This window comes from Podarcis raffonei, chromosome 7 (assembly GCF_027172205.1).
Source record: "Podarcis raffonei isolate rPodRaf1 chromosome 7, rPodRaf1.pri, whole genome shotgun sequence".
Classification (NCBI taxonomy): domain Eukaryota; kingdom Metazoa; phylum Chordata; class Lepidosauria; order Squamata; family Lacertidae; genus Podarcis; species Podarcis raffonei.
In genome coordinates, this window is record NC_070608.1 from 48,407,428 (window position 1) to 48,419,881 (window position 12,454).

The 12,454-nt window shown below is 41.1% G+C and overlaps 1 long non-coding RNA gene across 1 annotated transcript; it reads right to left on the minus strand.

Moving 5' to 3' along the window:
- Nucleotides 1-2,484: 2,484 nt before the first annotated feature.
- LOC128417602 (uncharacterized) lies at nt 2,485-10,027 on the minus strand. The gene is made up of 3 exons (XR_008331500.1): nt 7,105-10,027; nt 5,259-5,396; nt 2,485-4,441 (listed from the first exon to the last, which is right to left on the minus strand). It is a non-coding gene; the product is annotated as an uncharacterized LOC128417602 (long non-coding RNA).
- Between the last annotated feature and the right edge of the window lie 2,427 nt (nt 10,028-12,454).

The following is a 12,454-nucleotide window of genomic DNA, read 5'->3' on the forward strand; positions in this document are numbered from 1 at the left end:
AGGCCCATTGATTTTAATGGGACTACTTTGAGTAGAACTTAGTTGGCTCACTATCCTTTTAACTCTCCAAGGTAAATAGAATGACGGAGAAACTGAGTCGTCAAGCGAAGAGAATTGAAGTGACCACTGATCAAATTGTTCCTAGAAAAACATATGGCCAAGCTGCATCCTGTGCCTTATCAGTTCAGTAATGAACGAACAAGCCCCATTTCTCTTGCCCTCATAACGTTGTTGTGTTTGACCATGTAGATAATGGGTGACTCAATATGACAAAGGACTCTTTCATCATCCCTTACCATTGGCCATGCTGGCTGGGGCTGATGGGAGTTGGAGAACACCAGGAGTGCCACGGATCCCCATCCCTGATACAAATTATATGCCAAATCTTCAAAGACCACACCTCGATGGAGAGAGGTTTAATCTATTCATACTTTATGGTTAACTGTGTTTAACCATGTAATATGATTCTTAACTGACACATACAAAATAGATGGATACTTTTTTTTAAGCAAATAGATGGCACATAAAAAATTGAACATATTAAAATAAAACGAAGTTGTTGTTGTTTTTTATAATCGGTCCCTGACTCCGTTTTCCCTGTATATTAAAATATATTGTAACTAGGGTTGGAGGAGAAATTCAATTCATTTCTCATTGAAAGGCAAACCCAACTAATTCACACTTTTCAAAACAACACGTGAACTGGAACATGAAATGTGAACAACTGAAGGCTGGAATAATGAGCAACAGAGAGAAACAAAAGCTGACGGATTTGTCCATCCCTATCCATGGTGTTTTGAAAGCTGTGAAGATGATTCATATGCAGAAGCCAGTTCAGCACATGGACCATCTTTCGTATATCAAAGTGAAAATGTAAATGCGATGACTGATCCACAAAAGGAGACAGGAAGCCTGGAAAAGCTGGCCTCACTAAAATCAGTAACAGTTGCTAGTCAGTGTGTTCAGGGTTTACACACAGGTCACGATGAACAGGTATGAAGTAGGAGATGTTTTAAACTGAAGATGTTGCAGGTAAGAAGAAGGTTCTATTCTGTATTCTTTACTTGCCTTAATGTCTGTCTGTCCGTCTGTCCATGTCTCTGTCTGTCTGTCTCTGTCTCTGTCTGTCTCTGTCTCTCTCTCTCTCTCTCTCTCTCACACACACACACACAGAGTTGTTTTTCTCCTGACACAGTTTAGTATCGTTCTAAAAGTTCTGAAAATTTGCTAGGGGGAGAAAAGTGGAAACTGCGAGTTCAGAGCTAATTTCCAACCTACTGCTCCAAACCATCCTCATCCCCTACATTCTAACTCACAGGTCTGCTGCAGTCATATCAAGTCAGACCTTAGGCCCTGTGGCTTGGGGTACAAGTCTATGCACACTGATACTTGGGCATGTCACACTAAACTCAAGTGAGACTTATGGAGCAATCCTAAAAAGGGTTCGGGAGGTTAAGAGCAGTGGATCCTCTGCCACATCCAAAACCATGTCTGTTTGTGCCAGTTGGGGTACAAGGTAAGGGAAAGGTGCTCTGATTTTGCCATGCCAGCTCTAAGATCACTTGCCTGAGGAGCCTCTTGGGGGAATCTTTGGGATTTAATGTTCCTGAAATTCCATTTCAGGGCTTGCTGCAGCCCCTTCCCTCAAACAGTTCTTCTTTCCATTGACAGAGACCCACAGAGAAAACATTGTGTGCTATCCTACACCCAACCCTTGTCTTGGCAGCCCAAACCATTGGGGACAGAGTGTGGCGTTCGTACAGAGCCCCCAGTCGTTTCACGGACTATTGACCTGTACACCACTACTTTATTCTTCCGCTGCCACCAATTTTGTGGGGGGGAAACCCAGGGTTCCCCGGTGAAGTATTGAGTCTCAGTCAGGTAGAATTAACAATGAAGATTAAAGTTTATTTCAAACACAAACAAGTTTTAAAATATATTCGAAACACTGCCAGTCTATTCCCTCTCAGTCTTGTCCCTGTCTCTAACTCACTCTGACTCCTCTATCTTCCCCGCCTCCCCCCAAAAAGAACCAACCGAACTGTCAAAACCTCTGGGCTGAGCCTCAAAATCAGGTAGGCTCTGCCTCTGGGCTTTCTTATTGGTCAACCTATTAACCCTTTCTCTCCCCCAATACAAACGTAGCCCCAAAGAATGGGCAAATGCCACACAGAGGTTTAGGACTGCACTCTTATTTCATTCATATATGTATATGTATGTGTATACAAATATATATGATTTCAATAGACAATTAAGAAATGCACCCCATGGATGTTGGGTCCTTTGTTTTCAGCTGTCAAATTACCACTTCCAATGGCAATGTAACTCTTAGTTCCATGAAGAGAAATCAAACAACCAAAACTCTAAAGCAGTCACATGAAAATATAATCAGCGTACTAACTACTGATCCTAGCAAACATCCACCCAAAGGTTAGCAGGCACAACCACCTTATAAGCACTTCATTAAATTATGACAAAAAATCATAAAGCTTAAAAATAAATGCCTGTTTATTTAGCACTCCTGTTTGTTTATTTAAAACTCAATGAAGTGTGGATAAAAACAGACCAAAGTTAAAAAGAATGTGCAAGAAATTATTTATAGGTTTTAAGTAATTATGTTTTATGTATTACGAATGCCACTTTAAAATTAGCTGAATTTGTAGCATTTCAGGAAACCCACTAACACAATTCAAAAACCTGACCACATTATAACCCTTTATAACTAACTAATTCCAATATTTATGATAGAATATACTACTTATGGGAAAAATACATACATGGAGCTTCTCCTGGTTAAAACGTATGAAATTAATTTGCAAACAGCCTTAGTCCTGCTTATTGCTTCAAAGCTTGTTCCAGTACCATTCCGGGTGGATTGTGCCCTAAAGCACTCAGTAAACTCTATGAGCACTAAATGTGAATAACAACACTAGGAGGTCCAAAATTGGCATACAAGTGTTTGGGGGGCATTATGGCATGGGGTTTCCTCAGGATGAAGGGGCTACTCAGGAGGAGAAGTAAGTCAAAGATGATTCAGCCTCATGGTCTAAATCATGGGATGAGCAATTTCTGATGAGCTTCTCTGACTAGCTCTGGCCCTAGTACTGGGTGCTAGTGATAGGTAGAATGGCATCTTCGAAAGAGAATTACCAAACTTGGGGCAACCAGATCTAATGGAGGACAAGAACCAGGGTCTACTGGTGTATTCACCCTTTTGAACCTCTGTGTGACAAGCTACATCTGCCCAAATTGTCCCTCTTTGTATCTGGTCCAGTAGTGACTGGTGTCCTTTGGGACTGGTAGGGTGGAAAGTATGGAGCAAGAGCAAGTAAGAGCCAGAGTCAGTTACAAACAGAACCTACCAATTCTTTTTCTGCCCCAATCCTCCTCCCTACTGAGTTCCACAAGGAGCACCACTAAGACTGAGGAAGAGGCATAGGAGCCAACTTATTGGCGCCCCCGATAAAATATTTGAGGGGGCCGGGCACCCTCAGGTTGATGGGCATTGCCATTCAAATGGTGTGTGCATACCTTGTCATGTGATTGATTATGCAGGGCAGGGCCTACCTGCCCCCCCCCCAATATTTTATTCAAGTCAGCACCCCTGGGAGGAGGAAACTGACAGACAGGGTCACCCACTAGAAAGGCTGTAAGAAAGAAAGAAAGTAGCTGGGGTCTGGCTCAGGGTAGACTGAGGTTGGGCAGTGTCCCTTTCACTCTAATGCACCAGCCACCACTGATCTTGTGACTCTACTAAACTGAATTTGAGAGAGGGAGGGAGGCTGTATTACCAAATTATCTGCTTGATCCTAACAGTGGGAATCAGGACAGTGGGGCACTCCTTAGGATTATCTCCCTATTCATTGGTGACGGTAGATGATGCTGATTATATAGTTAACAAAGTCATCCAAATTGGGTTGTCCATAGTGGATAAACAGTAAAAAAGTGAGGGGCATTTTCCTACGTTGTTTGTTTTCTTTGCCAATTGCTCACACACACATCCATTGGTTCCAATAGGATGGAAAACGAGAGCTGCAGTTTCAGGGTAATGGTAATACACTCCTCCCATTCGTGGGGCATGTCCAGGAAACAAGAGGCCCTTGGGTCCAAGTAGATCCAAAGCATCAACCAATCCAACCATTACACAACATTGGAAGAGCTCCTCTGGGGTCTTATTGACATTGCAGTATCTATGGCAGTGGAAATTTCTGATGTCATCCTGAGGCAGCATATGAGGGTAGACCTCCCTTTCCACTAATGGAGAGAGGAAGACAATTGTATCCTATGGTCTCTGGGACAACGTCCCTTAGGGTTGCACCCTCAAATGATTGCAATGCTTCATTTGTTATAGTTGTGACCCCCCCCCCCATTTGTATATTTCAGCTAGCAGAGCCACCGCTTTAGATTTCGGAGGATCCCTGAATGCTCTTACACTTGCCTCCTATTGCAGTGTGAAAAGTAATAAGTAAATTAATAAATATTAATTAGAGAATAACACAGTGAAATTAAAACAACAACAAGACGTTAATATTTAAAAACCTAGAGTCTGAGTACATAAACTGCAGACTGGAAAAATATTTAAAATTGCCAGCCAACAACATTAAATCTCTAGGCATCAGGAAACTGGATTCCTGGGATTTAATAAATCCTGGAAGAACATGGGCGTAATGTTTAAGAAACACTAACAAAGCAAAAGCATGGTACGAAAACAATGTATATACCCCTGCTTTAGATTATATATTATATAAAATAATACAGTAGTACCTCAGGTTAAGTACTTAATTCGTTCCAGAGGTCCGTTCTTAACCTGAAATTGTTCTTAAACTGAAGCACCACTTTAGCTAATGGGGCCTCCTGCTGCTGCCGCGCCGCCGGAGCACAATTTCTGTTCTCATCCTGAAGCAAAGTTCTTAACCTGAGGTAATATTTCTGGGTTAGCGGAGTCTTTAACCTGAAGCGTATGTAACCTGAAGGGTATGTAACCCAAGGTACCACTGTATATATTTTATAATATATTATATAAAATAAAATATATAATATAAAGTCATATACTCAGAGTAGGCCCTATGATGAACATTGGATCTAGTCCAAGATATAGATATGATTTTTTAATTAACACTGTGCAAAGGGTTTTAACTTTAAAATTAATTCATGCTATAGAAACTTTGCTTAGGATTCCTTTATTATTTTGTTGAGTATCAGATATTTTCATGATGAAGGCATTTATTTGAGTTAGAAATAAGAGGTACCGGTAATACCTTAATTCCAGTTAGAAAACAATCATTGCCATTGCTTTTGAACTGCAAGCAAAGAGCTGTGAAAAGATGCTGCAGAGCTGAAAACTTCATTTGCAGCGCAAATGATAAAAGCAGCCTGTGATGCTCTTATTTAGCAAGCTGTCATTCAAAGATAAAAGACAGAGAAATGGTTCTAGTGAGTTATGAGTGCTTTCTAACTGCTCAATAAACAGACAATTCTGGCAACTGGACACGACTTTAATTGGACTATCTTGTGCATCATTGCTGACTCAGTTTCAGAGGATGTCAAGTTTCAATTACAGGTGGAAGGAACCATCGGTCAAATAGCCCATCTGATTTTCAATCTCATTTCATACAATGCCAGCAGAGTGGAGATGCAGAGGGCACCAGAACAACTTTGTTTAGATGGTAACAATTTATTTCTAAAGGCCAAATGATGGCAAAGTAAAATTGAGGGGTTTTAGACTATCACCAGATAGCTAACATAAACAACGGAAATAGATGGAGCAATTACTCCAAGAAAATTAATCTAAAAATAGCAAAGCAATTGAAAAACCCCAAATAAGCATTCCACAAACTATTCCAGTTTTGTATCTCACATTCTTGGGTGAATTTCACCTCAATTTAGCATGAGCTCTCTTGACTAATAGATTCACACAGCCCTTAAGGGAACGCATTTAAAGCAAATCGCCACTGCTCTATAATTTATCACATGTAGCCAGTGGACTCAGTTCTTAATTACTCTCACTACTATTTGTTGCTTGCATAGCAGAAGTTAAGTTTATGCCTTCCTCTCCCTATATTCCTTTTTCATTAGTCTCTTTTCATCTAGTAATCAGGGTTTGTTCCTTGTTTGTGAAAATGCAAGAGCTGTTACTTGAGGACCTTTTGGCAGAAAAATCTCTATATAATTCTTGGCACAAAGGAAGTACCATCTTGCTCAATTTAGAATCAGTAAACAATAGTTGCTACCAATTTGGATGGGAAGATCTTGTTGCACTCTCCATATATAATCAAGCTTGATTTTAAATGCCTTGCTTCTGTTTTCTTCTTTTTGTCAGTATCTGGCCTGTCTCCTTTCCCATCTCTCAGGCCAATCAAGCTACTTGTGATCTGAATCCCTCCTAAAACCCTTTCCTTCCATAAAAACCAAAACTCCCTTTTCCAAGTTCTACCCTTCTCTCAAGTTCTATCCTACCAATTCAGCTTTGCTGCATCTATGTTACTCACAGCCTGACCAAGAATTCTACTTCTACATACAGGTCTTATGACCATCTTGACTTCCTTGCTCTGTGAGCTGCCACCATTGGCACCAACTATAAGGGGCCCTGGGTTCCAGGGTACCTACAATTTTTTGGGTGGGTGCTCAGCACCCACACCATGAGGCCTCTAGTGCGACTTCCAGTGCTCTGGGAGGCCCCAAAAGTCGCATCAGAGGCCTTTGGACATGATTTCTGGGGCTCCTAGGCACTGCCATCGCATGCACATGATGTCATAACATCATGTTATGTTGTAAGCGCTGCTGGGTACCCATAATCTGGGGCCCAGGTTGGCGCCCCTGGCTACCACCCATGATGTGGACCCACCCGCGAAAAGGGCCTGAGGAGTGCCCTTCTTGCCACCACCTGCCACTATCTCTGCTGTGATGAGTGCACCCTAGCCATGCCCCCACCTCCGTCTCCATGGCAAAGGTGAGGGTGGGGTGTGCCCGCAGCAGAGGGTACAGCACTGAGGCTATTGTTTGCCACAAGCAGCAAAATCTCCTGGACTGGTCCTGCACAGCTCTTGCTGCCATTGCCACAACACTCTAGGGAAGCCCTTGTGTTACCTAAACAACCACACCTACACAAGGATCTGGGAGGAAAGATGGGAACAGGGTGGAGAAGGTGGTGCCACTTCTGGTCCCTTGCATCTCATCCTTAGGACAACTGGAACAGTCCCTTTGTCTAGCACTGGTGCAATACTGGACCGTCATATCGGTGTGTTCTGTGGTTCTTTCCCCACATGCCCAAAGTAATATACTGCTTTAGTTGATGCAAGGCAAGTCTCTGCCTGTACCACCCCAACAGCGAAAGGTCACCTGGGGCCAGAATGCACAGTTGAAGTTTCCCTGAAGCGATCTAAGAGCACCAGAGCATACTTTGTGTATATTGATGGCTCATTTATTTTTATTCAGCTTATATTTAATAAATCTGGAACAAGTTCTTGCTCTCTGTTGCACTGGCAAAACTCCACGGAAATAAATTGGGATGCCCTGGGCACACAGCTCATTATAGACCACTGTTTGCTAAAAAGCAGGCTTTAAATAGGACTGACAAGCTCTCGTGGTATTCCAGAGCAGATGCAGCTAAGTGCAAATGGTTCCAAAGCCAAAGCCAAATGCTGCTATTGCCACTTCAGCAAAGGTTCTATCTGGGCCAGTTAGGCAGAAGCGCATTCGGCTTTTTCTTGATTTGGTAACTGAGATACATACAGAGAAATAGCATTATTCTTACATTTGAATATAGATGAACAAGTTTATGTATCAGAATGGAAAGCATCAATTTATTCATACAGACAATTAATTTAGTAATTGGATGTCTGACACTATGGAACCCACTCAGTGTTGAGTGATGGCATGACAGACAGTTATTGATGCAGAAGAGGTTTAAGATAATTTTTACCAAATAATAAATGACTTTTCTGTGTCAGTTTGGGCAAATCTGTCTAAATACCTGAAAATATGTGGGGGTTTTTGGAACCCTGGGAGGAAAAAGTTGGTTGGAATGGTACAATTGTGAATGAAGAAACACTGAGTAGGGAAACAGTTACATGCCACATCTCTCATCTCAAAACAGATTTTTCATTTTAAAAGTAATGGCAATGCTCAACATGTATTTGCACCTAACATATAATTATGCCCCAACTTTGAATCAGACCATTGTTCCCTCTAAACCAGGGCTGAAGGAGGTCTAATAAACTGAAGCATAATCTACATAAAATGGAGGTGCTGTTGGTTTGTCTGATGTGGGAGGCAGCATTCTGGAGAGGGTTTTTCACTGGACAACTTTACAGTTGGAGGAGGCGTTAGATCTGGCTCCATATCTTGATGCCCAAGGGCATGAAGGATCTTTTTGCCAGCTGAGGAGGATGAACCAACTGTGGCTCTTCCAGGGCAGAGACAACCTGGTCACAAATTATCATGCAATAGGGGATGCATGAATCCGTTGGTTTAAGTTTCTCTCAAATCTTTAGCCACATCTCCACATTAGTTTATGATTTCAAAAAAATATCCCCCCCCCCAATTAAACAGATCAATAGATCTGTCTTGGTTTTGACTTGCAAAGAAGCTTCCCACTGCCTTGCTAGCTGAGATCCTTTTAACCAAAGGAACCATGGATTGAAGATAGCATGAGCTCTCTATTAACCTATAGCTGCTTGATGGTATGCTGCTTTTCATACTGTGGCTTATCCCTTTGCATCTGGGAATTTTACAGCAGGAGGGCCTCTTCCCAGGGGTCTCTCCAAAATGAACAAGATCTGGAATCGGTTTCAGCTTTTTAAATTCCACTCACTACCAAGACATTTTCAGCAAAGTGCGTCTGACCTATTAGAGAGGATAATGGTTATAAAATATCACACAATGTACAAACCTATTATCAAATCACGACTATACGAAACCATGTTTTGTGCACAAACTACACATGACAGAGTGGTATTTGACTGAGAGTCACTCAGCTTAATGGGTTGTTTCTCTGTGGTTTCATATCAAGGAAAGACTTTGATGGCAAATGCTGTTTTCTTACATAAATGGAAGCCAGTGGGTTAGAGGTAGGGTTTTTAAAAAAATCAATGCAGAAGCAGAATAAAAGCTTATTTGTCCGTGACTATATGACCCATCTACTTAATGATAAATATATCTGTATTACGGGAAATACAATTGCTATTTAAGAGATTTATATCCCCATCTTTAGACAAGTTTAATTGATTTTCTCTTTTGTTGTACACCAGATGGAAGAGGGAAATAGGGGTAGCCTTGTGAATGGTTTTTTTTGGGGGGGGGTAGGGACTAGTAAATTAATGAGCCAGAACTGTACACTGAAGGAATTCAAATCTGCAAAGAATTAAAGAATATTGATATAATGATCACCATATGTATATGCTCAGAATGGAGAGTAGGCGTGTCACTGTTCATTAAATTACAACTTCTTTCCAAGGCATATTGTGAGTCTCAATCAGTGCTATTTTTCTAGAAAAAGAGGTGCTGGAACTCACCACGAACACCCCTTTGTTCTCTTATAATGGCAATGGCGCCCACCTGAGAGGTGCCGGAACTCAGCCCTAGCAAGTTCTTGCTGAAAAAAAGTCCTGGTCTCAATCATCATGTAAGTGGATGAAAGAGAACAACTGCTGCCAAGGCATCAGCAGCCACTGCTACAGTCTCCCTGCTGCCACAACAGCAATTCCTAGGTTAGTGATTGTGTGGGTGAGTGAGAGTAAGGGAGATGGGGTGAAACTGCTCTCGGCTAGAGATCCCCACTACCAGGATTAAAATGGCTTTGACCTTTTTCAAATGCAACCAGTACTGAGATGGCCAGCTCCAATGGCAGCCCTCAGGTCTGGTTTACATACATGTTGTTAGTTCTTCATTCCTTACTTTGTAATACAAAGCTCAGAAGCACACAATGCTCTCCCTTCAATATGAGGTAGACATCATAGCCCTCAGACTTATTCTCAGCACAAAGGGCTTTTTTCCAGCCAGAACTTGCTGGGCCTCAGTTCTGGCACCTCTCGGGTGGGCACCATTGCCATTCTAACTAGGGAGGTGTTCATGGTGAGTTCCGTTTTTTCTAGAAAAATAGCACTGTCAGCACATAATTTAATCAAAGCCAGAGTATAAGTCTTTCCCCCAATTTTCTTGTCTGAATATATGATTTGCATTAAGAATGGATTAGAAATGGGAACATGTTAACAGGAGATCAAACCTCGGGATATTGCGACTGTTCAGCAGTAGATCAGGAAACTGATCACATGTCTGCTGAGATGGCAGGTACAAATCCCTTAACAACCCCAATTTGAACAGTTTCAAAATGAAATTAAGACCTACTGTACCCACTCTGTTAAAGTTTCCCTTTCCTTCAGTCTCATAGCACCTTCTGTGTTTCATGCATTTTTTTCTTTGATTCTTGTATAACTTTCAACGTACCACAGTTGTTTCAAAAAAGATAAATTATGTGATCTCCATTCTACAAAAGGAACTGCAATATGCAACTCAGGCTACAGAGCTTCAGACTTGTTGACCGTTTAGGGGAAAATGTGCATACCTCACCTGAGGCTTTTTACCTGCTTTCATCATCTCTTTCTGCTTGCCAAGCTCCTTTTCATCCCTTCCTCTTGATCCTTTTCCTTTCTCTCTCATCCTTGTTTGTTTCTGTAGCATTTTACTTCCATCCCCATTCCATTTTACCTTTGATGCTATTTCTTTCCAGTCATTGATCTTTATGTATCATCTATTCATAGTCTTCTCCATTTCAGATCTCCAAGCATTTCAGATCCCCAAGCGTTCACTTCAACAACATGGGACAGAATTGTTGAATTCTCTTAGCAGTCTCTCAATACAATCAAATCACAATGAAACAAAACATAGAGTTAAATGAACACAGGAGTAAGAGCAGAACAATGTTTTTCATCAAGACATACATTTTAACATAGAATTGTATCCTTCGTATATAATATATTTAGGAAGCTTTGTAAAATCTTTCTGTTTGTGCTGAATTCTGGAGACAAATGATAAACCATTTAAATTGTCTAATAACTGTGTTTTAATATCTGCAATTTTAATGGAATATCTTAGACTGTTTTATTTTTATGTCTAGTACTCACCCTTGAGATAGACAGGGAAAACATTTTAACCAATGTTTTCTCTGAACTTTAAAAGAAATGTGTTAGGTAACTGAACTTGGGATACAATATTATTGTGCCACTAGCAGTACCTGATTCTTTATAGAAATTGGAAAGCAGGTGACAGAATCAGATTCCTACTTTTCGGACACAACCTCCCCCCCAATCCCAACTTCTGCTTCTCTGGCTCCCAAATAATAGAACTTAATCCACCCAGTAGTGACCAGTTTCAGTCCCAGTCAGATACTCAGCACAGCTTGCAAGTACTTAGTACCAGGCAGGCTTCAGTAAGACAATGTGATGGTGACTAAGCCTATGTGATACCACTAGGTGGTTTAACATAAGAAGAGCACTTCTGGATAAGGCAAAGGCCTATCAAGTCTAGCATCCTTTTTCCCACGATGACCAACCAGATGCTTATGGGAAGACCACAAGCAAAACATGAGTGCAAGCACTCTCTCACTCATGTTCCCCAACTACTGCTATTCAGAGACATGTTGAATAAAATATATTTTATATTATGAGTTTTCTATTTAGCTCAGGAAAGAGAAGACTATGTGCAAGAAGCTCTGAGCTAGCTTACACTTGGCCTTTATCGTTAGCTAGAGACCAACTATGAATAAACTAACTTTCAAGGCTGCTCAGAGATGCAGAGTGCATAATATTCTGAGCCAGAAAAACTAGCAGAGGTCTGCAAATGCAATGCCAACAGGTGAGCATGTGGTTAGCTACACATTTACTTTTCACTTTATATATACTGTAATGTATGTCATTTAAAATGCATGGAATCCCCATATGTTCTGTTCACATTGTTCTAGAACAAGACCTTGGACAACTCACAGCGCTATGTGTACATATCCATCAACTTTTGGCCAGATTATATGGGTCATAAGCACTTGGTAAAACATTGGTGGATACAAGGAGTCTGTCTTACAAATTATATTGTTTGGGGACAGAATACAGGTAGTCGTATTAACAACAGGGCTAGCTTAATGGCAGTTCAGGGCAAGATCAGACACAACACGCACCAAGCTAAATTGAATAAATTTTTCACTTCCAGAGTCAGGTTATAGGTAGAGAGTCCATCTGTAGAAGAAACGTGATTTGGAGTTAGGCAGAAAGTGCAATGCTGTTTGTGCTGCTGACATATTTAGAAGTTAGATCAGAGAGAGTTTAGCGGTAGAATATGCAGAAAGTATCTGGAGTACATGACCACATGCACAATGCTCTGTTTCAGTACACAAAATATTCTTGAGTGACTGTTACATTTATAAGGAGAGCTTATGTGCTCTGGCCATTAGTGTAGTTCCCTAGCA